This window comes from Schistocerca cancellata, unplaced genomic scaffold (genome assembly GCF_023864275.1).
Source record: "Schistocerca cancellata isolate TAMUIC-IGC-003103 unplaced genomic scaffold, iqSchCanc2.1 HiC_scaffold_705, whole genome shotgun sequence".
Classification (NCBI taxonomy): Eukaryota; Metazoa; Arthropoda; class Insecta; order Orthoptera; family Acrididae; genus Schistocerca; species Schistocerca cancellata.
The window spans coordinates 43,491-67,964 of record NW_026046716.1 but is presented as its reverse complement, the minus strand read 5'-3'; the positions used below and the strand labels follow the sequence as shown (position 1 = coordinate 67,964).

Genomic DNA, 24,474 nt, shown 5'->3' with positions numbered 1-24,474 from the left:
CCGCTCGCTGCCGCTCGGGTCGTGGTCCATATGACAGCTATCTTCTTGGCAAACGTGGTTAGCACATTCTCCTTCAAACTGAGTTAATTACTGCATTTTCGTACCATTACAGTAGTTTAAAAGGCTTAAGGAAGCATCTTTGTCACAACAGAAAGGTAGTTTGATAATTGGGCTGGCGACATAACAAAAAAAAAAAAAAAAACAGGAATGGAGCAAACAGCACCCGGGTTTCCCAGGCGGTCACCCATCCAAGTACTAGCCGGGCCCGATGATGCTTAACTTCGGTGATCGGACGAGAACCGGTGTATTCATCATGGTATGGCCGTTGGCGCTCATCTAATGTAGGAGCACGGCAGAATTCGCGTTCCGCTTTTCTCCCAACACACAAAATGTTAGTTTTCGGCCGCATTTGACGAAAGCGCTTCCTTCCGCAACCGCCAGTTCCTCGAGGACGGCGCGGGGAGGCGCGCCCGGCGTCCCAGCAGAGTGACGGCCGAATTGGCGGGCGCACCGCCGCGTGTGTGAGACGCACTGCTGCTCGTTGCACCCCCTGTCATTCGCTGGGCGCGTGCAGCCTTCGACACTAGCGGAGGACGCATCTTGTCCCTGGTGCTCAGCGGAGGGCCTGTGCGGGGTGCGCCAGTGTCGTGCTGGAGGGCCCACTGGTAGCGATGTGGGCTTCCTCGCCTCGCCTCGCCTCACACCAGGTGTCTGCGTAGTTTGCAGTGCATTCGCACCATTCCTATCCCTGTCCCTGTCCCCGTCCCGACTTGTCCCGACTTTGCTCGACTGCCGCTCGCTGCCGCTCGGGTCGTGGTCCATATGACAGCGCAAGCACGACAAACGTCTGCGGGACGAGACGAGACGAGACGAGACGAGACGACTAAGGAATAAATTCGTGGTTACAAATCAAATTTGGAACTCTACACTCCTACACAACAATAGGCGGTACGTATTTCAGAATTCACCTGCCGATTCGTACTGTTTTGTCGTTTTCAAAGTCTTCTTGGCAAACGTGGTTAGCACATTCTCTCTCAAACTGAGTTAATTACTGCATTTTCGTACCATTACAGTAGTTTAAAAGGCTTAAGGAAGCATCTTTGTCACAACAGAAAGGTAGTTTGAAAATTGGGCTGGCGACATAACAAAAAACATAACAGGAAAAGAGCCAACAGCACCCGGGTTTCCCAGGCGGTCACCCATCCAAGTACTAGCCGGGCCCGATGATGCTTAACTTCGGTGATCGGACGAGAACCGGTGTATTCATCATGGTATGGCCGTTGGCGCTCATCTAATGTAGGAGCACGGCAGAATTCGCGTTCCGCTTTTCTCCCAACACACAAAATGTTAGTTTTCGGCCGCATTTGACGAAAGCGCTTCCTTCCGCAACCGCCAGTTCCTCGAGGACGGCGCGGGGAGGCGCGCCCGGCGTCCCAGCAGAGTGACGGCCGAATTGGCGGGCGCACCGCCGCGTGTGTGAGACGCACTGCTGCTCGTTGCACCCCCTGTCATTCGCTGGGCGCGTGCAGCCTTCGACACTAGCGGAGGACGCATCTTGTCCCTGGTGCTCAGCGGAGGGCCTGTGCGGGGTGCGCCAGTGTCGTGCTGGAGGGCCCACTGGTAGCGATGTGGGCTTCCTCGCCTCGCCTCGCCTCACACCAGGTGTCTGCGTAGTTTGCAGTGCATTCGCACCATTCCTATCCCTGTCCCTGTCCCCGTCCCGACTTGTCCCGACTTTGCTCGACTGCCGCTCGCTGCCGCTCGGGTCGTGGTCCATATGACAGCGCAAGCACGACAAACGTCTGCGGGACGAGACGAGACGAGACGACTAAGGAATAAATTCGTGGTTACAAATCAAATTTGGAACTCTACACTCCTACACAACAATAGGCGGTACGTATTTCAGAATTCACCTGCCGATTCGTACTGTTTTGTCGTTTTCAAAGTCTTCTTGGCAAACGTGGTTAGCACATTCTCCCTCAAACTGAGTTAATTACTGCATTTTCGTACCATTACAGTAGTTTAAAAGGCTTAAGGAAGCATCTTTGTCACAACAGAAAGGTAGTTTGAAAATTGGGCTGGCGACATAACAAAAAACATAACAGGAAGGGAGCCAACAGCTCCCGGGTTTCCCAGGCGGTCACCCATCCAAGTACTAGCCGGGCCCGATGATGCTTAACTTCGGTGATCGGACGAGAACCGGTGTATTCATCATGGTATGGCCGTTGGCGCTCATCTAATGTAGGAGCACGGCAGAATTCGCGTTCGGCTTTTCTCCCAACACACAAAATGTTAGTTTTCGGCCGCATTTGACGAAAGCGCTTCCTTCCGCAACCGCCAGTTCCTCGAGGACGGCGCGGGGAGGCGCGCCCGGCGTCCCAGCAGAGTGACGGCCGAATTGGCGGGCGCACCGCCGCGTGTGTGAGACGCACTGCTGCTCGTTGCACCCCCTGTCATTCGCTGGGCGCGTGCAGCCTTCGACACTAGCGGAGGACGCATCTTGTCCCTGGTGCTCAGCGGAGGGCCTGTGCGGGGTGCGCCAGTGTCGTGCTGGAGGGCCCACTGGTAGCGATGTGGGCTTCCTCGCCTCGCCTCGCCTCACACCAGGTGTCTGCGTAGCTTGTAGTGCATTCGCACCATTCCTATCCCTGTCCCTGTCCCCGTCCCGACTTGTCCCGACTTTGCTCGACTGCCGCTCGCTGCCGCTCGGGTCGTGGTCCATATGACAGCTATCTTCTTGGCAAACGTGGTTAGCACATTCTCCTTCAAACTGAGTTAATTACTGCATTTTCGTACCATTACAGTAGTTTAAAAGGCTTAAGGAAGCATCTTTGTCACAACAGAAAGGTAGTTTGATAATTGGGCTGGCGACATAACAAAAAAAAAAAAAAACAGGAATGGAGCAAACAGCACCCGGGTTTCCCAGGCGGTCACCCATCCAAGTACTAGCCGGGCCCGATGATGCTTAACTTCGGTGATCGGACGAGAACCGGTGTATTCATCATGGTATGGCCGTTGGCGCTCATCTAATGTAGGAGCACGGCAGAATTCGCGTTCCGCTTTTCTCCCAACACACAAAATGTTAGTTTTCGGCCGCATTTGACGAAAGCGCTTCCTTCCGCAACCGCCAGTTCCTCGAGGACGGCGCGGGGAGGCGCGCCCGGCGTCCCAGCAGAGTGACGGCCGAATTGGCGGGCGCACCGCCGCGTGTGTGAGACGCACTGCTGCTCGTTGCACCCCCTGTCATTCGCTGGGCGCGTGCAGCCTTCGACACTAGCGGAGGACGCATCTTGTCCCTGGTGCTCAGCGGAGGGCCTGTGCGGGGTGCGCCAGTGTCGTGCTGGAGGGCCCACTGGTAGCGATGTGGGCTTCCTCGCCTCGCCTCGCCTCACACCAGGTGTCTGCGTAGCTTGTAGTGCATTCGCACCATTCCTATCCCTGTCCCTGTCCCCGTCCCGACTTGTCCCGACTTTGCTCGACTGCCGCTCGCTGCCGCTCGGGTCGTGGTCCATATGACAGCTATCTTCTTGGCAAACGTGGTTAGCACATTCTCCTTCAAACTGAGTTAATTACTGCATTTTCGTACCATTACAGTAGTTTAAAAGGCTTAAGGAAGCATCTTTGTCACAACAGAAAGGTAGTTTGATAATTGGGCTGGCGACATAACAAAAAAAAAAAAAAAAACAGGAATGGAGCAAACAGCACCCGGGTTTCCCAGGCGGTCACCCATCCAAGTACTAGCCGGGCCCGATGATGCTTAACTTCGGTGATCGGACGAGAACCGGTGTATTCATCATGGTATGGCCGTTGGCGCTCATCTAATGTAGGAGCACGGCAGAATTCGCGTTCCGCTTTTCTCCCAACACACAAAATGTTAGTTTTCGGCCGCATTTGACGAAAGCGCTTCCTTCCGCAACCGCCAGTTCCTCGAGGACGGCGCGGGGAGGCGCGCCCGGCGTCCCAGCAGAGTGACGGCCGAATTGGCGGGCGCACCGCCGCGTGTGTGAGACGCACTGCTGCTCGTTGCACCCCCTGTCATTCGCTGGGCGCGTGCAGCCTTCGACACTAGCGGAGGACGCATCTTGTCCCTGGTGCTCAGCGGAGGGCCTGTGCGGGGTGCGCCAGTGTCGTGCTGGAGGGCCCACTGGTAGCGATGTGGGCTTCCTCGCCTCGCCTCGCCTCACACCAGGTGTCTGCGTAGTTTGCAGTGCATTCGCACCATTCCTATCCCTGTCCCTGTCCCCGTCCCGACTTGTCCCGACTTTGCTCGACTGCCGCTCGCTGCCGCTCGGGTCGTGGTCCATATGACAGCGCAAGCACGACAAACGTCTGCGGGACGAGACGAGACGAGACGACTAAGGAATAAATTCGTGGTTACAAATCAAATTTGGAACTCTACACTCCTACACAACAATAGGCGGTACGTATTTCAGAATTCACCTGCCGATTCGTACTGTTTTGTCGTTTTCAAAGTCTTCTTGGCAAACGTGGTTAGCACATTCTCCCTCAAACTGAGTTAATTACTGCATTTTCGTACCATTACAGTAGTTTAAAAGGCTTAAGGAAGCATCTTTGTCACAACAGAAAGGTAGTTTGAAAATTGGGCTGGCGACATAACAAAAAACATAACAGGAAGGGAGCCAACAGCTCCCGGGTTTCCCAGGCGGTCACCCATCCAAGTACTAGCCGGGCCCGATGATGCTTAACTTCGGTGATCGGACGAGAACCGGTGTATTCATCATGGTATGGCCGTTGGCGCTCATCTAATGTAGGAGCACGGCAGAATTCGCGTTCGGCTTTTCTCCCAACACACAAAATGTTAGTTTTCGGCCGCATTTGACGAAAGCGCTTCCTTCCGCAACCGCCAGTTCCTCGAGGACGGCGCGGGGAGGCGCGCCCGGCGTCCCAGCAGAGTGACGGCCGAATTGGCGGGCGCACCGCCGCGTGTGTGAGACGCACTGCTGCTCGTTGCACCCCCTGTCATTCGCTGGGCGCGTGCAGCCTTCGACACTAGCGGAGGACGCATCTTGTCCCTGGTGCTCAGCGGAGGGCCTGTGCGGGGTGCGCCAGTGTCGTGCTGGAGGGCCCACTGGTAGCGATGTGGGCTTCCTCGCCTCGCCTCGCCTCACACCAGGTGTCTGCGTAGCTTGTAGTGCATTCGCACCATTCCTATCCCTGTCCCTGTCCCCGTCCCGACTTGTCCCGACTTTGCTCGACTGCCGCTCGCTGCCGCTCGGGTCGTGGTCCATATGACAGCTATCTTCTTGGCAAACGTGGTTAGCACATTCTCCTTCAAACTGAGTTAATTACTGCATTTTCGTACCATTACAGTAGTTTAAAAGGCTTAAGGAAGCATCTTTGTCACAACAGAAAGGTAGTTTGATAATTGGGCTGGCGACATAACAAAAAAAAAAAAAAAACAGGAATGGAGCAAACAGCACCCGGGTTTCCCAGGCGGTCACCCATCCAAGTACTAGCCGGGCCCGATGATGCTTAACTTCGGTGATCGGACGAGAACCGGTGTATTCATCATGGTATGGCCGTTGGCGCTCATCTAATGTAGGAGCACGGCAGAATTCGCGTTCCGCTTTTCTCCCAACACACAAAATGTTAGTTTTCGGCCGCATTTGACGAAAGCGCTTCCTTCCGCAACCGCCAGTTCCTCGAGGACGGCGCGGGGAGGCGCGCCCGGCGTCCCAGCAGAGTGACGGCCGAATTGGCGGGCGCACCGCCGCGTGTGTGAGACGCACTGCTGCTCGTTGCACCCCCTGTCATTCGCTGGGCGCGTGCAGCCTTCGACACTAGCGGAGGACGCATCTTGTCCCTGGTGCTCAGCGGAGGGCCTGTGCGGGGTGCGCCAGTGTCGTGCTGGAGGGCCCACTGGTAGCGATGTGGGCTTCCTCGCCTCGCCTCGCCTCACACCAGGTGTCTGCGTAGTTTGCAGTGCATTCGCACCATTCCTATCCCTGTCCCTGTCCCCGTCCCGACTTGTCCCGACTTTGCTCGACTGCCGCTCGCTGCCGCTCGGGTCGTGGTCCATATGACAGCGCAAGCACGACAAACGTCTGCGGGACGAGACGAGACGAGACGACTAAGGAATAAATTCGTGGTTACAAATCAAATTTGGAACTCTACACTCCTACACAACAATAGGCGGTACGTATTTCAGAATTCACCTGCCGATTAGTACTGTTTTGTCGTTTTCAAAGTCTTCTTGGCAAACGTGGTTAGCACATTCTCCCTCAAACTGAGTTAATTACTGCATTTTCGTACCATTACAGTAGTTTAAAAGGCTTAAGGAAGCATCTTTGTCACAACAGAAAGGTAGTTTGAAAATTGGGCTGGCGACATAACAAAAAACATAACAGGAAGGGAGCCAACAGCTCCCGGGTTTCCCAGGCGGTCACCCATCCAAGTACTAGCCGGGCCCGATGATGCTTAACTTCGGTGATCGGACGAGAACCGGTGTATTCATCATGGTATGGCCGTTGGCGCTCATCTAATGTAGGAGCACGGCAGAATTCGCGTTCGGCTTTTCTCCCAACACACAAAATGTTAGTTTTCGGCCGCATTTGACGAAAGCGCTTCCTTCCGCAACCGCCAGTTCCTCGAGGACGGCGCGGGGAGGCGCGCCCGGCGTCCCAGCAGAGTGACGGCCGAATTGGCGGGCGCACCGCCGCGTGTGTGAGACGCACTGCTGCTCGTTGCACCCCCTGTCATTCGCTGGGCGCGTGCAGCCTTCGACACTAGCGGAGGACGCATCTTGTCCCTGGTGCTCAGCGGAGGGCCTGTGCGGGGTGCGCCAGTGTCGTGCTGGAGGGCCCACTGGTAGCGATGTGGGCTTCCTCGCCTCGCCTCGCCTCACACCAGGTGTCTGCGTAGCTTGTAGTGCATTCGCACCATTCCTATCCCTGTCCCTGTCCCCGTCCCGACTTGTCCCGACTTTGCTCGACTGCCGCTCGCTGCCGCTCGGGTCGTGGTCCATATGACAGCTATCTTCTTGGCAAACGTGGTTAGCACATTCTCCTTCAAACTGAGTTAATTACTGCATTTTCGTACCATTACAGTAGTTTAAAAGGCTTAAGGAAGCATCTTTGTCACAACAGAAAGGTAGTTTGATAATTGGGCTGGCGACATAACAAAAAAAAAAAAAAAACAGGAATGGAGCAAACAGCACCCGGGTTTCCCAGGCGGTCACCCATCCAAGTACTAGCCGGGCCCGATGATGCTTAACTTCGGTGATCGGACGAGAACCGGTGTATTCATCATGGTATGGCCGTTGGCGCTCATCTAATGTAGGAGCACGGCAGAATTCGCGTTCCGCTTTTCTCCCAACACACAAAATGTTAGTTTTCGGCCGCATTTGACGAAAGCGCTTCCTTCCGCAACCGCCAGTTCCTCGAGGACGGCGCGGGGAGGCGCGCCCGGCGTCCCAGCAGAGTGACGGCCGAATTGGCGGGCGCACCGCCGCGTGTGTGAGACGCACTGCTGCTCGTTGCACCCCCTGTCATTCGCTGGGCGCGTGCAGCCTTCGACACTAGCGGAGGACGCATCTTGTCCCTGGTGCTCAGCGGAGGGCCTGTGCGGGGTGCGCCAGTGTCGTGCTGGAGGGCCCACTGGTAGCGATGTGGGCTTCCTCGCCTCGCCTCGCCTCACACCAGGTGTCTGCGTAGTTTGCAGTGCATTCGCACCATTCCTATCCCTGTCCCTGTCCCCGTCCCGACTTGTCCCGACTTTGCTCGACTGCCGCTCGCTGCCGCTCGGGTCGTGGTCCATATGACAGCGCAAGCACGACAAACGTCTGCGGGACGAGACGAGACGAGACGACTAAGGAATAAATTCGTGGTTACAAATCAAATTTGGAACTCTACACTCCTACACAACAATAGGCGGTACGTATTTCAGAATTCACCTGCCGATTAGTACTGTTTTGTCGTTTTCAAAGTCTTCTTGGCAAACGTGGTTAGCACATTCTCCCTCAAACTGAGTTAATTACTGCATTTTCGTACCATTACAGTAGTTTAAAAGGCTTAAGGAAGCATCTTTGTCACAACAGAAAGGTAGTTTGAAAATTGGGCTGGCGACATAACAAAAAACATAACAGGAAGGGAGCCAACAGCTCCCGGGTTTCCCAGGCGGTCACCCATCCAAGTACTAGCCGGGCCCGATGATGCTTAACTTCGGTGATCGGACGAGAACCGGTGTATTCATCATGGTATGGCCGTTGGCGCTCATCTAATGTAGGAGCACGGCAGAATTCGCGTTCGGCTTTTCTCCCAACACACAAAATGTTAGTTTTCGGCCGCATTTGACGAAAGCGCTTCCTTCCGCAACCGCCAGTTCCTCGAGGACGGCGCGGGGAGGCGCGCCCGGCGTCCCAGCAGAGTGACGGCCGAATTGGCGGGCGCACCGCCGCGTGTGTGAGACGCACTGCTGCTCGTTGCACCCCCTGTCATTCGCTGGGCGCGTGCAGCCTTCGACACTAGCGGAGGACGCATCTTGTCCCTGGTGTTCAGCGGAGGGCCTGTGCGGGGTGCGCCAGTGTCGTGCTGGAGGGCCCACTGATAGCGATGTGGGCTTCCTCGCCTCGCCTCGCCTCACACCAGGTGTCTGCGTAGTTTGCAGTGCATTCGCACCATTCCTATCCCTGTCCCTGTCCCCGTCCCGACTTGTCCCGACTTTGCTCGACTGCCGCTCGCTGCCGCTCGGGTCGTGGTCCATATGACAGCGCAAGCACGAAAAACGTCTGCGGGACGAGACGAGACGAGACGAGACGAGACGACTAAGGAATAAATTCGTGGTTACAAATCAAATTTGGAACTCTACACTCCTACACAACAATAGGCGGTGACGTATTTCAGAAATCACCTGCCGATTCGTACTGTTTTGTCGTTTTCAAAGTCTTCTTGGCAAACTTGGTTAGCACATTCTCCCTCAAACTGAGTTAATTACTGCATTTTCGTACCATTACAGTAGTTTAAAAGGCTTAAAGAAGCAACTTTGTCACAACAGAAAGGTAGTTTGAAAATTGGGCTGGCGGCATAACAAAAAAAAAGGAAGGGAGCCAACAGCACCCGGGTTACCCAGGCGGTCACCCATCCAAGTACTAGCCGGGCCCGATGATGCTTAACTTCGGTGATCGGACGAGAACCGGTGTATTCATCATGGTATGGCCGTTGGCGCTCATCTAATGTAGGAGCACGGCAGAATTCGCGTTCGGCTTTTCTCCCAACACACAAAATGTTAGTTTTCGGCCGCATTTGACGAAAGCGCTTCCTTCCGCAACCGCCAGTTCCTCGAGGACGGCGCGGGGAGGCGCGCCCGGCGTCCCAGCAGAGTGACGGCCGAATTGGCGGGCGCACCGCCGCGTGTGTGAGACGCACTGCTGCTCGTTGCACCCCCTGTCATTCGCTGGGCGCGTGCAGCCTTCGACACTAGCGGAGGACGCATCTTGTCCCTGGTGCTCAGCGGAGGGCCTGTGCGGGGTGCGCCAGTGTCGTGCTGGAGGGCCCACTGGTAGCGATGTGGGCTTCCTCGCCTCGCCTCGCCTCACACCAGGTGTCTGCGTAGCTTGTAGTGCATTCGCACCATTCCTATCCCTGTCCCTGTCCCCGTCCCGACTTGTCCCGACTTTGCTCGACTGCCGCTCGCTGCCGCTCGGGTCGTGGTCCATATGACAGCTATCTTCTTGGCAAACGTGGTTAGCACATTCTCCTTCAAACTGAGTTAATTACTGCATTTTCGTACCATTACAGTAGTTTAAAAGGCTTAAGGAAGCATCTTTGTCACAACAGAAAGGTAGTTTGATAATTGGGCTGGCGACATAACAAAAAAAAAAAAAAAACAGGAATGGAGCAAACAGCACCCGGGTTTCCCAGGCGGTCACCCATCCAAGTACTAGCCGGGCCCGATGATGCTTAACTTCGGTGATCGGACGAGAACCGGTGTATTCATCATGGTATGGCCGTTGGCGCTCATCTAATGTAGGAGCACGGCAGAATTCGCTTTCCGCTTTTCTCCCAACACACAAAATGTTAGTTTTCGGCCGCATTTGACGAAAGCGCTTCCTTCCGCAACCGCCAGTTCCTCGAGGACGGCGCGGGGAGGCGCGCCCGGCGTCCCAGCAGAGTGACGGCCGAATTGGCGGGCGCACCGCCGCGTGTGTGAGACGCACTGCTGCTCGTTGCACCCCCTGTCATTCGCTGGGCGCGTGCAGCCTTCGACACTAGCGGAGGACGCATCTTGTCCCTGGTGCTCAGCGGAGGGCCTGTGCGGGGTGCGCCAGTGTCGTGCTGGAGGGCCCACTGGTAGCGATGTGGGCTTCCTCGCCTCGCCTCGCCTCACACCAGGTGTCTGCGTAGTTTGCAGTGCATTCGCACCATTCCTATCCCTGTCCCTGTCCCCGTCCCGACTTGTCCCGACTTTGCTCGACTGCCGCTCGCTGCCGCTCGGGTCGTGGTCCATATGACAGCGCAAGCACGACAAACGTCTGCGGGACGAGACGAGACGAGACGACTAAGGAATAAATTCGTGGTTACAAATCAAATTTGGAACTCTACACTCCTACACAACAATAGGCGGTACGTATTTCAGAATTCACCTGCCGATTCGTACTGTTTTGTCGTTTTCAAAGTCTTCTTGGCAAACGTGGTTAGCACATTCTCCCTCAAACTGAGTTAATTACTGCATTTTCGTACCATTACAGTAGTTTAAAAGGCTTAAGGAAGCATCTTTGTCACAACAGAAAGGTAGTTTGAAAATTGGGCTGGCGACATAACAAAAAACATAACAGGAAGGGAGCCAACAGCTCCCGGGTTTCCCAGGCGGTCACCCATCCAAGTACTAGCCGGGCCCGATGATGCTTAACTTCGGTGATCGGACGAGAACCGGTGTATTCATCATGGTATGGCCGTTGGCGCTCATCTAATGTAGGAGCACGGCAGAATTCGCGTTCGGCTTTTCTCCCAACACACAAAATGTTAGTTTTCGGCCGCATTTGACGAAAGCGCTTCCTTCCGCAACCGCCAGTTCCTCGAGGACGGCGCGGGGAGGCGCGCCCGGCGTCCCAGCAGAGTGACGGCCGAATTGGCGGGCGCACCGCCGCGTGTGTGAGACGCACTGCTGCTCGTTGCACCCCCTGTCATTCGCTGGGCGCGTGCAGCCTTCGACACTAGCGGAGGACGCATCTTGTCCCTGGTGCTCAGCGGAGGGCCTGTGCGGGGTGCGCCAGTGTCGTGCTGGAGGGCCCACTGGTAGCGATGTGGGCTTCCTCGCCTCGCCTCGCCTCACACCAGGTGTCTGCGTAGCTTGTAGTGCATTCGCACCATTCCTATCCCTGTCCCTGTCCCCGTCCCGACTTGTCCCGACTTTGCTCGACTGCCGCTCGCTGCCGCTCGGGTCGTGGTCCATATGACAGCTATCTTCTTGGCAAACGTGGTTAGCACATTCTCCTTCAAACTGAGTTAATTACTGCATTTTCGTACCATTACAGTAGTTTAAAAGGCTTAAGGAAGCATCTTTGTCACAACAGAAAGGTAGTTTGATATTTGGGCTGGCGACATAACAAAAAAAAAAAAAAAACAGGAATGGAGCAAACAGCACCCGGGTTTCCCAGGCGGTCACCCATCCAAGTACTAGCCGGGCCCGATGATGCTTAACTTCGGTGATCGGACGAGAACCGGTGTATTCATCATGGTATGGCCGTTGGCGCTCATCTAATGTAGGAGCACGGCAGAATTCGCGTTCCGCTTTTCTCCCAACACACAAAATGTTAGTTTTCGGCCGCATTTGACGAAAGCGCTTCCTTCCGCAACCGCCAGTTCCTCGAGGACGGCGCGGGGAGGCGCGCCCGGCGTCCCAGCAGAGTGACGGCCGAATTGGCGGGCGCACCGCCGCGTGTGTGAGACGCACTGCTGCTCGTTGCACCCCCTGTCATTCGCTGGGCGCGTGCAGCCTTCGACACTAGCGGAGGACGCATCTTGTCCCTGGTGCTCAGCGGAGGGCCTGTGCGGGGTGCGCCAGTGTCGTGCTGGAGGGCCCACTGGTAGCGATGTGGGCTTCCTCGCCTCGCCTCGCCTCACACCAGGTGTCTGCGTAGTTTCCAGTGCATTCGCACCATTCCTATCCCTGTCCCTGTCCCCGTCCCGACTTGTCCCGACTTTGCTCGACTGCCGCTCGCTGCCGCTCGGGTCGTGGTCCATATGACAGCGCAAGCACGACAAACGTCTGCGGGACGAGACGAGACGAGACGACTAAGGAATAAATTCGTGGTTACAAATCAAATTTGGAACTCTACACTCCTACACAACAATAGGCGGTACGTATTTCAGAATTCACCTGCCGATTCGTACTGTTTTGTCGTTTTCAAAGTCTTCTTGGCAAACGTGGTTAGCACATTCTCCCTCAAACTGAGTTAATTACTGCATTTTCGTACCATTACAGTAGTTTAAAAGGCTTAAGGAAGCATCTTTGTCACAACAGAAAGGTAGTTTGAAAATTGGGCTGGCGACATAACAAAAAACATAACAGGAAGGGAGCCAACAGCTCCCGGGTTTCCCAGGCGGTCACCCATCCAAGTACTAGCCGGGCCCGATGATGCTTAACTTCGGTGATCGGACGAGAACCGGTGTATTCATCATGGTATGGCCGTTGGCGCTCATCTAATGTAGGAGCACGGCAGAATTCGCGTTCCGCTTTTCTCCCAACACACAAAATGTTAGTTTTCGGCCGCATTTGACGAAAGCGCTTCCTTCCGCAACCGCCAGTTCCTCGAGGACGGCGCGGGGAGGCGCGCCCGGCGTCCCAGCAGAGTGACGGCCGAATTGGCGGGCGCACCGCCGCGTGTGTGAGACGCACTGCTGCTCGTTGCACCCCCTGTCATTCGCTGGGCGCGTGCAGCCTTCGACACTAGCGGAGGACGCATCTTGTCCCTGGTGCTCAGCGGAGGGCCTGTGCGGGGTGCGCCAGTGTCGTGCTGGAGGGCCCACTGGTAGCGATGTGGGCTTCCTCGCCTCGCCTCGCCTCACACCAGGTGTCTGCGTAGTTTGCAGTGCATTCGCACCATTCCTATCCCTGTCCCTGTCCCCGTCCCGACTTGTCCCGACTTTGCTCGACTGCCGCTCGCTGCCGCTCGGGTCGTGGTCCATATGACAGCGCAAGCACGACAAACGTCTGCGGGACGAGACGAGACGAGACGACTAAGGAATAAATTCGTGGTTACAAATCAAATTTGGAACTCTACACTCCTACACAACAATAGGCGGTACGTATTTCAGAATTCACCTGCCGATTCGTACTGTTTTGTCGTTTTCAAAGTCTTCTTGGCAAACGTGGTTAGCACATTCTCCCTCAAACTGAGTTAATTACTGCATTTTCGTACCATTACAGTAGTTTAAAAGGCTTAAGGAAGCATCTTTGTCACAACAGAAAGGTAGTTTGAAAATTGGGCTGGCGACATAACAAAAAACATAACAGGAAGGGAGCCAACAGCTCCCGGGTTTCCCAGGCGGTCACCCATCCAAGTACTAGCCGGGCCCGATGATGCTTAACTTCGGTGATCGGACGAGAACCGGTGTATTCATCATGGTATGGCCGTTGGCGCTCATCTAATGTAGGAGCACGGCAGAATTCGCGTTCGGCTTTTCTCCCAACACACAAAATGTTAGTTTTCGCCCGCATTTGACGAAAGCGCTTCCTTCCGCAACCGCCAGTTCCTCGAGGACGGCGCGGGGAGGCGCGCCCGGCGTCCCAGCAGAGTGACGGCCGAATTGGCGGGCGCACCGCCGCGTGTGTGAGACGCACTGCTGCTCGTTGCACCCCCTGTCATTCGCTGGGCGCGTGCAGCCTTCGACACTAGCGGAGGACGCATCTTGTCCCTGGTGTTCAGCGGAGGGCCTGTGCGGGGTGCGCCAGTGTCGTGCTGGAGGGCCCACTGATAGCGATGTGGGCTTCCTCGCCTCGCCTCGCCTCACACCAGGTGTCTGCGTAGTTTGCAGTGCATTCGCACCATTCCTATCCCTGTCCCTGTCCCCGTCCCGACTTGTCCCGACTTTGCTCGACTGCCGCTCGCTGCCGCTCGGGTCGTGGTCCATATGACAGCGCAAGCACGACAAACGTCTGCGGGACGAGACGAGACGAGACGACTAAGGAATAAATTCGTGGTTACAAATCAAATTTGGAACTCTACACTCCTACACAACAATAGGCGGTACGTATTTCAGAATTCACCTGCCGATTCGTACTGTTTTGTCGTTTTCAAAGTCTTCTTGGCAAACGTGGTTAGCACATTCTCCCTCAAACTGAGTTAATTACTGCATTTTCGTACCATTACAGTAGTTTAAAAGGCTTAAGGAAGCATCTTTGTCACAACAGAAAGGTAGTTTGAAAATTGGGCTGGCGACATAACAAAAAACATAACAGGAAGGGAGCCAACAGCTCCCGGGTTTCCCAGGCGGTCACCCATCCAAGTACTAGCCGGGCCCGATGATGCTTAACTTCGGTGATCGGACGAGAACCGGTGTATTCATCATGGTATGGCCGTTGGCGCTCATCTAATGTAGGAGCACGGCAGAATTCGCGTTCCGCTTTTCTCCCAACACACAAAATGTTAGTTTTCGGCCGCATTTGACGAAAGCGCTTCCTTCCGCAACCGCCAGTTCCTCGAGGACGGCGCGGGGAGGCGCGCCCGGCGTCCCAGCAGAGTGACGGCCGAATTGGCGGGCGCACCGCCGCGTGTGTGAGACGCACTGCTGCTCGTTGCACCCCCTGTCATTCGCTGGGCGCGTGCAGCCTTCGACACTAGCGGAGGACGCATCTTGTCCCTGGTGCTCAGCGGAGGGCCTGTGCGGGGTGCGCCAGTGTCGTGCTGGAGGGCCCACTGGTAGCGATGTGGGCTTCCTCGCCTCGCCTCGCCTCACACCAGGTGTCTGCGTAGTTTGCAGTGCATTCGCACCATTCCTATCCCTGTCCCTGTCCCCGTCCCGACTTGTCCCGACTTTGCTCGACTGCCGCTCGCTGCCGCTCGGGTCGTGGTCCATATGACAGCGCAAGCACGACAAACGTCTGCGGGACGAGACGAGACGAGACGACTAAGGAATAAATTCGTGGTTACAAATCAAATTTGGAACTCTACACTCCTACACAACAATAGGCGGTACGTATTTCAGAATTCACCTGCCGATTCGTACTGTTTTGTCGTTTTCAAAGTCTTCTTGGCAAACGTGGTTAGCACATTCTCCCTCAAACTGAGTTAATTACTGCATTTTCGTACCATTACAGTAGTTTAAAAGGCTTAAGGAAGCATCTTTGTCACAACAGAAAGGTAGTTTGAAAATTGGGCTGGCGACATAACAAAAAACATAACAGGAAGGGAGCCAACAGCTCCCGGGTTTCCCAGGCGGTCACCCATCCAAGTACTAGCCGGGCCCGATGATGCTTAACTTCGGTGATCGGACGAGAACCGGTGTATTCATCATGGTATGGCCGTTGGCGCTCATCTAATGTAGGAGCACGGCAGAATTCGCGTTCGGCTTTTCTCCCAACACACAAAATGTTAGTTTTCGGCCGCATTTGACGAAAGCGCTTCCTTCCGCAACCGCCAGTTCCTCGAGGACGGCGCGGGGAGGCGCGCCCGGCGTCCCAGCAGAGTGACGGCCGAATTGGCGGGCGCACCGCCGCGTGTGTGAGACGCACTGCTGCTCGTTGCACCCCCTGTCATTCGCTGGGCGCGTGCAGCCTTCGACACTAGCGGAGGACGCATCTTGTCCCTGGTGCTCAGCGGAGGGCCTGTGCGGGGTGCGCCAGTGTCGTGCTGGAGGGCCCACTGGTAGCGATGTGGGCTTCCTCGCCTCGCCTCGCCTCACACCAGGTGTCTGCGTAGCTTGTAGTGCATTCGCACCATTCCTATCCCTGTCCCTGTCCCCGTCCCGACTTGTCCCGACTTTGCTCGACTGCCGCTCGCTGCCGCTCGGGTCGTGGTCCATATGACAGCTATCTTCTTGGCAAACGTGGTTAGCACATTCTCCTTCAAACTGAGTTAATTACTGCATTTTCGTACCATTACAGTAGTTTAAAAGGCTTAAGGAAGCATCTTTGTCACAACAGAAAGGTAGTTTGATAATTGGGCTGGCGACATAACAAAAAAAAAAAAAAAACAGGAATGGAGCAAACAGCACCCGGGTTTCCCAGGCGGTCACCCATCCAAGTACTAGCCGGGCCCGATGATGCTTAACTTCGGTGATCGGACGAGAACCGGTGTATTCATCATGGTATGGCCGTTGGCGCTCATCTAATGTAGGAGCACGGCAGAATTCGCGTTCCGCTTTTCTCCCAACACACAAAATGTTAGTTTTCGGCCGCATTTGACGAAAGCGCTTCCTTCCGCAATCGCCAGTTCCTCGAGGACGGCGCGGGGAGGCGCGCCCGGCGTCCCAGCAGAGTGACGGCCGAATTGGCGGGCGCACCGCCGCGTGTGTGAGACGCACTGCTGCTCGTTGCACCCCCTGTCATTCGCTGGGCGCGTGCAGCCTTCGACACTAGCGGAGGACGCATCTTGTCCCTGGTGCTCAGCGGAGGGCCTGTGCGGGGTGCGCCAGTGTCGTGCTGGAGGGCCCACTGGTAGCGATGTGGGCTTCCTCGCCTCGCCTCGCCTCACACCAGGTGTCTGCGTAGTTTGCAGTGCATTCGCACCATTCCTATCCCTGTCCCTGTCCCCGTCCCGACTTGTCCCGACTTTGCTCGACTGCCGCTCGCTGCCGCTCGGGTCGTGGTCCATATGACAGCGCAAGCACGACAAACGTCTGCGGGACGAGACGAGACGAGACGACTAAGGAATAAATTCGTGGTTACAAATCAAATTTGGAACTCTACACTCCTACACAACAATAGGCGGTACGTATTTCAGAATTCACCTGCCGATTCGTACTGTTTTGTCGTTTTCAAAGTCTTCTTGGCAAACGTGGTTAGCACATTCTCCCTCAAACTGAGTTAATTACTGCATTTTCGTACCATTACAGTAGTTTAAAAGGCTTAAAGAAGCAACTTTGTCACAACAGAAAGGTAGTTTGAAAATTGGGCTGGCGGCATAACAAAAAAAAAGGAAGGGAGCCAACAGCACCCGGGTTACCCAGGCGGTCACCCATCCAAGTACTAGCCGGGCCCGATGATGCTTAACTTCGGTGATCGGACGAGAACCGGTGTATTCATCATGGTATGGCCGTTGGCGCTCATCTAATGTAGGAGCACGGCAGAATTCGCGTTCGGCTTTTCTCCCAACACACAAAATGTTAGTTTTCGGCCGCATTTGACGAAAGCGCTTCCTTCCGCAACCGCCAGTTCCTCGAGGACGGCGCGGGGAGGCGCGCCCGGCGTCCCAGCAGAGTGACGGCCGAATTGGCGGGCGCACCGCCGCGTGTGTGAGACGCACTGCTGCTCGTTGCACCCCCTGTCATTCGCTGGGCGCGTGCAGCCTTCGACACTAGCGGAGGACGCATCTTGTCCCTGGTGCTCAGCGGAGGGCCTGTGCGGGGTGCGCCAGTGTCGTGCTGGAGGGCCCACTGGTAGCGATGTGGGCTTCCTCGCCTCGCCTCGCCTCACACCAGGTGTCTGCGTAGCTTGTAGTGCATTCGCACCATTCCTATCCCTGTCCCTGTCCCCGTCCCGACTTGTCCCGACTTTGCTCGACTGCCGCTCGCTGCCGCTCGGGTCGTGGTCCATATGACAGCTATCTTCTTGGCAAACGTGGTTAGCACATTCTCCTTCAAACTGAGTTAATTACTGCATTTTCGTACCATTACAGTAGTTTAAAAGGCTTAAGGAAGCATCTTTGTCACAACAGAAAGGTAGTTTGATAATTGGGCTGGCGACATAACAAAAAAAAAAAAAAAACAGGAATGGAGCAAACAGCACCCGGGTTTCCCAGGCGGTCACCCATCCAAGTACTAGCCGGGCCCGATGATGCTTAACTTCGGTGATCGGACGAGAACCGGTGTATTCATCATGGTATGGCCGTTGGCGCTCATCTAATGTAGGAGCACGGCAGAATTCGCGTTCCGCTTTTCTCCCAACACACAAAATGTTAGTTTTCGGCCGCATTTGACGAAAGCGCTTCCTTCCGCAACCGCCAGTTCCTCGAGGACGGCGCGGGGAGGCGCGCCCGGCGTCCCAGCAGAGTGACGGCCGAATTGGCGGGCGCACCGCCGCGTGTGTGAGACGCACTGCTGCTCGTTGCACCCCCTGTCATTCGCTGGGCGCGTGCAGCCTTCGACACTAGCGGAGGACGCATCTTGTCCCTGGTGCTCAGCGGAGGGCCTGTGCGGGGTGCGCCAGTGTCGTGCTGGAGGGCCCACTGGTAGCGATGTGGGCTTCCTCGCCTCGCCTCGCCTCACACCAGGTGTCTGCGTAGTTTGCAGTGCATTCGCACCATTCCTATCCCTGTCCCTGTCCCCGTCCCGACTTGTCCCGACTTTGCTCGACTGCCGCTCGCTGCCGCTCGGGTCGTGGTCCATATGACAGCGCAAGCACGACAAACGTCTGCGGGACGAGACGAGACGAGACGACTAAGGAATAAATTCGTGGTTACAAATCAAATTTGGAACTCTACACTCCTACACAACAATAGGCGGTACGTATTTCAGAATTCACCTGCCGATTCGTACTGTTTTGTCGTTTTCAAAGTCTTCTTGGCAAACGTGGTTAGCACATTCTCCCTCAAACTGAGTTAATTACTGCATTTTCGTACCATTACAGTAGTTTAAAAGGCTTAAAGAAGCAACTTTGTCACAACAGAAAGGTAGTTTGAAAATTGGGCTGGCGGCATAACAAAAAAAAAGGAAGGGAGCCAACAGCACCCGGGTTACCCAGGCGGTCACCCATCCAAGTACTAGCCGGGCCCGATGATGCTTAACTTCGGTGATCGGACGAGAACCGGTGTATTCATCATGGTATGGCCGTTGGCGCTCATCTAATGTAGGAGCACGGCAGAATTCGCGTTCGGCTTTTCTCCCAACACACAAAATGTTAGTTTTCGGCCGCATTTGACGAAAGCGCTTCCTTCCGCAACCGCCAGTTCCTCGAGGACGGCGCGGGGAGGCGCGCCCGGCGTCCCAGCAGAGTGACGGCCGAATTGGCGGGCGCACCGCCGCGTGTGTGAGACGCACTGCTGCTCGTTGCACCCCCTGTCATTCGCTGGGCGCGTGCAGCCTTCGACACTAGCGGAGGACGCATCTTGTCCCTGGTGCTCAGCGGAGGGCCTGTGCGGGGTGCGCCAGTGTCGTGCTGGAGGGCCCACTGGTAGCGATGTGGGCTTCCTCGCCTCGCCTCGCCTCACACCAGGTGTCTGCGTAGCTTGTAGTGCATTCGCACCATTCCTATCCCTGTCCCTGTCCCCGTCCCGACTTGTCCCGACTTTGCTCGACTGCCGCTCGCTGCCGCTCGGGTCGTGGTCCATATGACAGCTATCTTCTTGGCAAACGTGGTTAGCACATTCTCCTTCAAACTGAGTTAATTACTGCATTTTCGTACCATTACAGTAGTTTAAAAGGCTTAAGGAAGCATCTTTGTCACAACAGAAAGGTAGTTTGATAATTGGGCTGGCGACATAACAAAAAAAAAAAAAAAAACAGGAATGGAGCAAACAGCACCCGGGTTTCCCAGGCGGTCACCCATCCAAGTACTAGCCGGGCCCGATGATGCTTAACTTCGGTGATCGGACGAGAACCGGTGTATTCATCATGGTATGGCCGTTGGCGCTCATCTAATGTAGGAGCACGGCAGAATTCGCGTTCGGCTTTTCTCCCAACACACAAAATGTTAGTTTTCGGCCGCATTTGACGAAAGCGCTTCCTTCCGCAACCGCCAGTTCCTCGAGGACGGCGCGGGGAGGCGCGCCCGGCGTCCCAGCAGAGTGACGGCCGAATTGGCGGGCGCACCGCCGCGTGTGTGAGACGCACTGCTGCTCGTTGCACCCCCTGTCATTCGCTGGGCGCGTGCAGCCTTCGACACTAGCGGAGGACGCATCTTGTCCCTGGTGCTCAGCGGAGGGCCTGTGCGGGGTGCGCCAGTGTCGTGCTGGAGGGCCCACTGGTAGCGATGTGGGCTTCCTCGCCTCGCCTCGCCTCACACCAGGTGTCTGCGTAGCTTGTAGTGCATTCGCACCATTCCTATCCCTGTCCCTGTCCCCGTCCCGACTTGTCCCGACTTTGCTCGACTGCCGCTCGCTGCCGCTCGGGTCGTGGTCCATATGACAGCTATCTTCTTGGCAAACGTGGTTAGCACATTCTCCTTCAAACTGAGTTAATTACTGCATTTTCGTACCATTACAGTAGTTTAAAAGGCTTAAGGAAGCATCTTTGTCACAACAGAAAGGTAGTTTGATAATTGGGCTGGCGACATAACAAAAAAAAAAAAAAAACAGGAATGGAGCAAACAGCACCCGGGTTTCCCAGGCGGTCACCCATCCAAGTACTAGCCGGGCCCGATGATGCTTAACTTCGGTGATCGGACGAGAACCGGTGTATTCATCATGGTATGGCCGTTGGCGCTCATCTAATGTAGGAGCACGGCAGAATTCGCGTTCCGCTTTTCTCCCAACACACAAAATGTTAGTTTTCGGCCGCATTTGACGAAAGCGCTTCCTTCCGCAACCGCCAGTTCCTCGAGGACGGCGCGGGGAGGCGCGCCCGGCGTCCCAGCAGAGTGACGGCCGAATTGGCGGGCGCACCGCCGCGTGTGTGAGACGCACTGCTGCTCGTTGCACCCCCTGTCATTCGCTGGGCGCGTGCAGCCTTCGACACTAGCGGAGGACGCATCTTGTCCCTGGTGCTCAGCGGAGGGCCTGTGCGGGGTGCGCCAGTGTCGTGCTGGAGGGCCCACTGGTAGCGATGTGGGCTTCCTCGCCTCGCCTCGCCTCACACCAGGTGTCTGCGTAGTTTGCAGTGCATTCGCACCATTCCTATCCCTGTCCCTGTCCCCGTCCCGACTTGTCCCGACTTTGCTCGACTGCCGCTCGCTGCCGCTCGGGTCGTGGTCCATATGACAGCGCAAGCACGACAAACGTCTGCGGGACGAGACGAGACGAGACGACTAAGGAATAAATTCGTGGTTACAAATCAAATTTGGAACTCTACACTCCTACACAACAATAGGCGGTACGTATTTCAGAATTCACCTGCCGATTCGTACTGTTTTGTCGTTTTCAAAGTCTTCTTGGCAAACGTGGTTAGCACATTCTCCCTCAAACTGAGTTAATTACTGCATTTTCGTACCATTACAGTAGTTTAAAAGGCTTAAAGAAGCAACTTTGTCACAACAGAAAGGTAGTTTGAAAATTGGGCTGGCGGCATAACAAAAAAAAAGGAAGGGAGCCAACAGCACCCGGGTTACCCAGGCGGTCACCCATCCAAGTACTAGCCGGGCCCGATGATGCTTAACTTCGGTGATCGGACGAGAACCGGTGTATTCATCATGGTATGGCCGTTGGCGCTCATCTAATGTAGGAGCACGGCAGAATTCGCGTTCGGCTTTTCTCCCAACACACAAAATGTTAGTTTTCGGCCGCATTTGACGAAAGCGCTTCCTTCCGCAACCGCCAGTTCCTCGAGGACGGCGCGGGGAGGCGCGCCCGGCGTCCCAGCAGAGTGACGGCCGAATTGGCGGGCGCACCGCCGCGTGTGTGAGACGCACTGCTGCTCGTTGCACCCCCTGTCATTCGCTGGGCGCGTGCAGCCTTCGACACTAGCGGAGGACGCATCTTGTCCCTGGTGCTCAGCGGAGGGCCTGTGCGGGGTGCGCCAGTGTCGTGCTGGAGGGCCCACTGGTAGCGATGTGGGCTTCCTCGCCTCGCCTCGCCTCACACCAGGTGTCTGCGTAGCTTGTAGTGCATTCGCACCATTCCTATCCCTGTCCCTGTCCCCGTCCCGACTTGTCCCGACTTTGCTCGACTGCCGCTCGCTGCCGCTCGGGTCGTGGTCCATATGACAGCTATCTTCTTGGCAAACGTGGTTAGCACATTCTCCTTCAAACTGAGTTAATTACTGCATTTTCGTACCATTACAGTAGTTTAAAAGGCTTAAGGAAGCATCTTTGTCACAACAGAAAGGTAGTTTGATAATTGGGCTGGCGACATAACAAAAAAAAAAAAAAAAACAGGAATGGAGCAAACAGCACCCGGGTTTCCCAGGCGGTCACCCATCCAAGTACTAGCCGGGCCCGATGATGCTTAACTTCGGTGATCGGACGAGAACCGGTGTATTCATCATGGTATGGCCGTTGGCGCTCATCTAATGTAGGAGCACGGCAGAATTCGCGTTCCGCTTTTCTCCCAACACACAAAATGTTAGTTTTCGGCCGCATTTGACGAAAGCGCTTCCTTCCGCAACCGCCAGTTCCTCGAGGACGGCGCGGGGAGGCGCGCCCGGCGTCCCAGCAGAGTGACGGCCGAATTGGCGGGCGCACCGCCGCGTGTGTGAGACGCACTGCTGCTCGTTGCACCCCCTGTCATTCGCTGGGCGCGTGCAGCCTTCGACACTAGCGGAGGACGCATCTTGTCCCTGGTGCTCAGCGGAGGGCCTGTGCGGGGTGCGCCAGTGTCGTGCTGGAGGGCCCACTGGTAGCGATGTGGGCTTCCTCGCCTCGCCTCGCCTCACACCAGGTGTCTGCGTAGTTTGCAGTGCATTCGCACCATTCCTATCCCTGTCCCTGTCCCCGTCCCGACTTGTCCCGACTTTGCTCGACTGCCGCTCGCTGCCGCTCGGGTCGTGGTCCATATGACAGCGCAAGCACGACAAACGTCTGCGGGACGAGACGAGACGAGACGACTAAGGAATAAATTCGTGGTTACAAATCAAATTTGGAACTCTACACTCCTACACAACAATAGGCGGTACGTATTTCAGAATTCACCTGCCGATTCGTACTGTTTTGTCGTTTTCAAAGTCTTCTTGGCAAACGTGGTTAGCACATTCTCCCTCAAACTGAGTTAATTACTGCATTTTCGTACCATTACAGTAGTTTAAAAGGCTTAAAGAAGCAACTTTGTCACAACAGAAAGGTAGTTTGAAAATTGGGCTGGCGGCATAACAAAAAAAAAGGAAGGGAGCCAACAGCACCCGGGTTACCCAGGCGGTCACCCATCCAAGTACTAGCCGGGCCCGATGATGCTTAACTTCGGTGATCGGACGAGAACCGGTGTATTCATCATGGTATGGCCGTTGGCGCTCATCTAATGTAGGAGCACGGCAGAATTCGCGTTCGGCTTTTCTCCCAACACACAAAATGTTAGTTTTCGGCCGCATTTGACGAAAGCGCTTCCTTCCGCAACCGCCAGTTCCTCGAGGACGGCGCGGGGAGGCGCGCCCGGCGTCCCAGCAGAGTGACGGCCGAATTGGCGGGCGCACCGCCGCGTGTGTGAGACGCACTGCTGCTCGTTGCACCCCCTGTCATTCGCTGGGCGCGTGCAGCCTTCGACACTAGCGGAGGACGCATCTTGTCCCTGGTGCTCAGCGGAGGGCCTGTGCGGGGTGCGCCAGTGTCGTGCTGGAGGGCCCACTGGTAGCGATGTGGGCTTCCTCGCCTCGCCTCGCCTCACACCAGGTGTCTGCGTAGCTTGTAGTGCATTCGCACCATTCCTATCCCTGTCCCTGTCCCCGTCCCGACTTGTCCCGACTTTGCTCGACTGCCGCTCGCTGCCGCTCGGGTCGTGGTCCATATGACAGCTATCTTCTTGGCAAACGTGGTTAGCACATTCTCCTTCAAACTGAGTTAATTACTGCATTTTCGTACCATTACAGTAGTTTAAAAGGCTTAAGGAAGCATCTTTGTCACAACAGAAAGGTAGTTTGATAATTGGGCTGGCGACATAACAAAAAAAAAAAAAAAAACAGGAATGGAGCAAACAGCACCCGGGTTTCCCAGGCGGTCACCCATCCAAGTACTAGCCGGGCCCGATGATGCTTAACTTCGGTGATCGGACGAGAACCGGTGTATTCATCATGGTATGGCCGTTGGCGCTCATCTAATGTAGGAGCACGGCAGAATTCGCGTTCCGCTTTTCTCCCAACACACAAAATGTTAGTTTTCGGCCGCATTTGACGAAAGCGCTTCCTTCCGCAACCGCCAGTTCCTCGAGGACGGCGCGGGGAGGCGCGCCCGGCGTCCCAGCAGAGTGACGGCCGAATTGGCGGGCGCACCGCCGCGTGTGTGAGACGCACTGCTGCTCGTTGCACCCCCTGTCATTCGCTGGGCGCGTGCAGCCTTCGACACTAGCGGAGGACGCATCTTGTCCCTGGTGCTCAGCGGAGGGCCTGTGCGGGGTGCGCCAGTGTCGTGCTGGAGGGCCCACTGGTAGCGATGTGGGCTTCCTCGCCTCGCCTCGCCTCACACCAGGTGTCTGCGTAGTTTGCAGTGCATTCGCACCATTCCTATCCCTGTCCCTGTCCCCGTCCCGACTTGTCCCGACTTTGCTCGACTGCCGCTCGCTGC

At 55.7% G+C, this 24,474-nt stretch overlaps 28 non-coding genes across 28 annotated transcripts; all 28 read right to left on the bottom strand.

Moving 5' to 3' along the window:
* Positions 1-211: 211 nt before the first annotated feature.
* LOC126140876 (5S ribosomal RNA) lies at positions 212-330 on the bottom strand. The gene has a single exon (XR_007529391.1). It is a non-coding gene; the product is annotated as a 5S ribosomal RNA (ribosomal RNA).
* An 836-nt stretch (positions 331-1,166) lies between these two features.
* On the bottom strand, positions 1,167-1,285 carry LOC126140442 (5S ribosomal RNA). Its single transcript, XR_007528998.1, has one exon. It is a non-coding gene; the product is annotated as a 5S ribosomal RNA (ribosomal RNA).
* Positions 1,286-2,111: 826 nt separating this feature from the next.
* LOC126140794 (5S ribosomal RNA) lies at positions 2,112-2,230 on the bottom strand. Its single transcript, XR_007529316.1, has one exon. It is a non-coding gene; the product is annotated as a 5S ribosomal RNA (ribosomal RNA).
* A 671-nt stretch (positions 2,231-2,901) lies between these two features.
* LOC126140875 (5S ribosomal RNA) lies at positions 2,902-3,020 on the bottom strand. Its single transcript, XR_007529390.1, has one exon. It is a non-coding gene; the product is annotated as a 5S ribosomal RNA (ribosomal RNA).
* A 673-nt stretch (positions 3,021-3,693) lies between these two features.
* Positions 3,694-3,812, bottom strand: LOC126140874 (5S ribosomal RNA). The gene has a single exon (XR_007529389.1). It is a non-coding gene; the product is annotated as a 5S ribosomal RNA (ribosomal RNA).
* An 826-nt stretch (positions 3,813-4,638) lies between these two features.
* LOC126140792 (5S ribosomal RNA) lies at positions 4,639-4,757 on the bottom strand. Its single transcript, XR_007529315.1, has one exon. It is a non-coding gene; the product is annotated as a 5S ribosomal RNA (ribosomal RNA).
* A 672-nt stretch (positions 4,758-5,429) lies between these two features.
* LOC126140873 (5S ribosomal RNA) lies at positions 5,430-5,548 on the bottom strand. The gene has a single exon (XR_007529388.1). It is a non-coding gene; the product is annotated as a 5S ribosomal RNA (ribosomal RNA).
* An 826-nt stretch (positions 5,549-6,374) lies between these two features.
* Positions 6,375-6,493, bottom strand: LOC126140791 (5S ribosomal RNA). Its single transcript, XR_007529314.1, has one exon. It is a non-coding gene; the product is annotated as a 5S ribosomal RNA (ribosomal RNA).
* A 672-nt stretch (positions 6,494-7,165) lies between these two features.
* Positions 7,166-7,284, bottom strand: LOC126140872 (5S ribosomal RNA). The gene has a single exon (XR_007529387.1). It is a non-coding gene; the product is annotated as a 5S ribosomal RNA (ribosomal RNA).
* An 826-nt stretch (positions 7,285-8,110) lies between these two features.
* Positions 8,111-8,229, bottom strand: LOC126140790 (5S ribosomal RNA). The gene has a single exon (XR_007529313.1). It is a non-coding gene; the product is annotated as a 5S ribosomal RNA (ribosomal RNA).
* Positions 8,230-9,062: 833 nt separating this feature from the next.
* Positions 9,063-9,181, bottom strand: LOC126140931 (5S ribosomal RNA). The gene has a single exon (XR_007529440.1). It is a non-coding gene; the product is annotated as a 5S ribosomal RNA (ribosomal RNA).
* Positions 9,182-9,853: 672 nt separating this feature from the next.
* On the bottom strand, positions 9,854-9,972 carry LOC126140869 (5S ribosomal RNA). Its single transcript, XR_007529385.1, has one exon. It is a non-coding gene; the product is annotated as a 5S ribosomal RNA (ribosomal RNA).
* Positions 9,973-10,798: 826 nt separating this feature from the next.
* LOC126140789 (5S ribosomal RNA) lies at positions 10,799-10,917 on the bottom strand. Its single transcript, XR_007529312.1, has one exon. It is a non-coding gene; the product is annotated as a 5S ribosomal RNA (ribosomal RNA).
* Positions 10,918-11,589: 672 nt separating this feature from the next.
* LOC126140868 (5S ribosomal RNA) lies at positions 11,590-11,708 on the bottom strand. The gene has a single exon (XR_007529384.1). It is a non-coding gene; the product is annotated as a 5S ribosomal RNA (ribosomal RNA).
* An 826-nt stretch (positions 11,709-12,534) lies between these two features.
* Positions 12,535-12,653, bottom strand: LOC126140788 (5S ribosomal RNA). Its single transcript, XR_007529311.1, has one exon. It is a non-coding gene; the product is annotated as a 5S ribosomal RNA (ribosomal RNA).
* An 826-nt stretch (positions 12,654-13,479) lies between these two features.
* Positions 13,480-13,598, bottom strand: LOC126140787 (5S ribosomal RNA). The gene has a single exon (XR_007529310.1). It is a non-coding gene; the product is annotated as a 5S ribosomal RNA (ribosomal RNA).
* An 826-nt stretch (positions 13,599-14,424) lies between these two features.
* LOC126140785 (5S ribosomal RNA) lies at positions 14,425-14,543 on the bottom strand. The gene has a single exon (XR_007529308.1). It is a non-coding gene; the product is annotated as a 5S ribosomal RNA (ribosomal RNA).
* Positions 14,544-15,369: 826 nt separating this feature from the next.
* On the bottom strand, positions 15,370-15,488 carry LOC126140784 (5S ribosomal RNA). Its single transcript, XR_007529307.1, has one exon. It is a non-coding gene; the product is annotated as a 5S ribosomal RNA (ribosomal RNA).
* Positions 15,489-16,160: 672 nt separating this feature from the next.
* Positions 16,161-16,279, bottom strand: LOC126140867 (5S ribosomal RNA). Its single transcript, XR_007529383.1, has one exon. It is a non-coding gene; the product is annotated as a 5S ribosomal RNA (ribosomal RNA).
* An 822-nt stretch (positions 16,280-17,101) lies between these two features.
* On the bottom strand, positions 17,102-17,220 carry LOC126140930 (5S ribosomal RNA). The gene has a single exon (XR_007529439.1). It is a non-coding gene; the product is annotated as a 5S ribosomal RNA (ribosomal RNA).
* A 672-nt stretch (positions 17,221-17,892) lies between these two features.
* On the bottom strand, positions 17,893-18,011 carry LOC126140866 (5S ribosomal RNA). Its single transcript, XR_007529382.1, has one exon. It is a non-coding gene; the product is annotated as a 5S ribosomal RNA (ribosomal RNA).
* Positions 18,012-18,833: 822 nt separating this feature from the next.
* LOC126140929 (5S ribosomal RNA) lies at positions 18,834-18,952 on the bottom strand. Its single transcript, XR_007529438.1, has one exon. It is a non-coding gene; the product is annotated as a 5S ribosomal RNA (ribosomal RNA).
* Positions 18,953-19,625: 673 nt separating this feature from the next.
* LOC126140865 (5S ribosomal RNA) lies at positions 19,626-19,744 on the bottom strand. Its single transcript, XR_007529381.1, has one exon. It is a non-coding gene; the product is annotated as a 5S ribosomal RNA (ribosomal RNA).
* Positions 19,745-20,416: 672 nt separating this feature from the next.
* LOC126140864 (5S ribosomal RNA) lies at positions 20,417-20,535 on the bottom strand. Its single transcript, XR_007529380.1, has one exon. It is a non-coding gene; the product is annotated as a 5S ribosomal RNA (ribosomal RNA).
* Positions 20,536-21,357: 822 nt separating this feature from the next.
* Positions 21,358-21,476, bottom strand: LOC126140928 (5S ribosomal RNA). The gene has a single exon (XR_007529437.1). It is a non-coding gene; the product is annotated as a 5S ribosomal RNA (ribosomal RNA).
* Positions 21,477-22,149: 673 nt separating this feature from the next.
* Positions 22,150-22,268, bottom strand: LOC126140863 (5S ribosomal RNA). The gene has a single exon (XR_007529379.1). It is a non-coding gene; the product is annotated as a 5S ribosomal RNA (ribosomal RNA).
* An 822-nt stretch (positions 22,269-23,090) lies between these two features.
* LOC126140927 (5S ribosomal RNA) lies at positions 23,091-23,209 on the bottom strand. The gene has a single exon (XR_007529436.1). It is a non-coding gene; the product is annotated as a 5S ribosomal RNA (ribosomal RNA).
* Positions 23,210-23,882: 673 nt separating this feature from the next.
* LOC126140862 (5S ribosomal RNA) lies at positions 23,883-24,001 on the bottom strand. Its single transcript, XR_007529378.1, has one exon. It is a non-coding gene; the product is annotated as a 5S ribosomal RNA (ribosomal RNA).
* Between the last annotated feature and the right edge of the window lie 473 nt (positions 24,002-24,474).